The sequence below is a fragment of the Sinocyclocheilus grahami genome, unplaced genomic scaffold (assembly GCF_001515645.1).
Source record: "Sinocyclocheilus grahami isolate Dianchi unplaced genomic scaffold, SAMN03320097.WGS_v1.1 scaffold469.1, whole genome shotgun sequence".
In the NCBI taxonomy this organism is placed as follows: domain Eukaryota; kingdom Metazoa; phylum Chordata; class Actinopteri; order Cypriniformes; family Cyprinidae; genus Sinocyclocheilus; species Sinocyclocheilus grahami.
In genome coordinates this window covers 26,648-28,569 of record NW_015505648.1, presented here as the reverse complement: position 1 = coordinate 28,569, position 1,922 = coordinate 26,648, and the positions used below count along the sequence as shown (strand labels likewise).

The window sequence follows — 1,922 nt, the reverse complement described above, 5'->3', positions numbered from 1 at the left end:
TAGGGGGACCCCCCAAGAGCTTTGACACAATTCGAACACTGGTTAATAGTGACATTTGGTCCCCCAAACTAAAGTCTGACCATCGGGGCTTACAAACATAAAAAATTGTGTTTAGGTAATCAGAAAGATAAGGATGGTTTAATGGCATAATGCCAATAACATGATCTGTGTCTGACATTGTGTTTAGTGTCATTGAGTCAAAGTTCAAAGAGCTCATCCTGTTTTAGTAATTGGTGTCAATGCGTCAGCCCTTCAGGCTTTCAAACATTCATTCACTGTTTGCTTGGGCAGCTAAGGTCATAAGGCACACACACACACACACACACACACACACACACACACACACACACACACACACACACACACACACACCTCTTCTAAACTAGAGAATTTGCATATAAATATGGCTCAAGATTAATACACAGTTTGCTAAACATTATTAAAGCTACGATCAATCGATCAATCTACACATACAGATAAAAAAAATAATCTCACTGAATGGGAAATTTGATGCTTTAAATGTAAGCTGACCTGTCATGTTAATACAAAATATTCTGCAATGTCGGTTAGGTGATGCAACAAACTATTTACTTTACACAAGATTTGAAGGCAAATGTACTTTAATGTACAACCCTAATCTACCACTCATACTGTACTTTACCAAACTAGAGAATTTGCATATAAATATGGCTCAAGATTAATACACAGTTTGCTAAACATTATTAAAGCTACGATCAATCGATCAATCTACACATACAGATAAAAAAAATAATCTCACTGAATGGGAAATTTGATGCTTTAAATGTAAGCTGACCTATCATGTTAATACAAAATATTCTGCAATGTCGGTTAGGTGATGCTACAAACTATTTACTTTACACAAGATTTGAAGGCAAATGTACTTTAATGTACAACCCTAATCTACCACTCATACTGTACTTTACCATGTGGATTGCCTAGAACCTCCCTTACCTTTTGTAGAATCACTGTAATTTTTTTTAACCTTTTTTACTTATTTATTAATTTAACCAACAGCATGATAAAAGACTGATAAAGAATTATATTTATTATTATATGGATATATTCTGGAATACACAAAATAAAAAAAGATTAAATTAATAAATTAATTTCGAAATAATAGTAATTTCTAATAATAAAGTTAATTTCTAATTATCACATGAATTATTAATAATGACAATTTTTTTATAGTTATTACATTAAATAACATAATATAGTTCATTAGGATGCTTACAGTTGCCAAGTAACACTGTAACCATGTGCATTCATATAGAATAGGGTGTCTATTCCTGCTCCTGGAGGACCAATGTCCTGCAGATTTTACCTCCAAACAGCTCCAACACAGTTGTGTGCAAGTTTCTACTGTAGTAATCCTGAAGACCTTGAGTAGCAGATTCAGGGGTGTTTTAAGGCTCTAGGACATTCACCAGGGCAGTGGCCATCCAAGAACAGGTTTGAACACCCCTGATATAGAATGTGGGGTCACAGGTGTGTATTTATTGTCAATGGCTTCAAACATGAATTTATAGACTATCTGTTTGGTTGCACTTTATTTTACAGTACGTGCACTTACGTGTACTTACAGTGTACTTAACTAGGAAAGTACTGGGTAATATACGATAACTACATGGTTAGAGTTAGGTTCAGGGTTAGAACTTAGTTATTATCCAGTTATTGTAATTAATGTACTTGCGGAACAGGACTGTAAAATAATATGCTTCTAGAGATAACTAGGGATGATATGAAAGAGAAAAAAAATATTTCCACTGTTATTCAGACATTCAAACACATAACAGTCTCTCTAAAGTTTCACCCACCTTCTCTTGAATGAACTCTGCTAACTTCTGCGTGCTGTTAATTTTATCCCCACAAGTTTTCATGGTATGATCTGTTCCTGTCCCACA

General features: G+C 34.3%; 1 protein-coding gene across 1 annotated transcript in view; it reads right to left on the bottom strand.

Moving 5' to 3' along the window:
- The window catches only part of LOC107553290 (rhomboid-related protein 3-like), a 23,586-nt gene extending 21,706 nt beyond the window's left edge, over positions 1-1,880 (bottom strand). Inside the window, exon 1 of the mRNA XM_016235480.1 lies at positions 1,836-1,880. The gene's annotated coding sequence lies outside the window, so the exon portion shown is untranslated. The remainder of the gene's footprint in view (positions 1-1,835) is intronic.
- Positions 1,881-1,922: the final 42 nt, after the last annotated feature.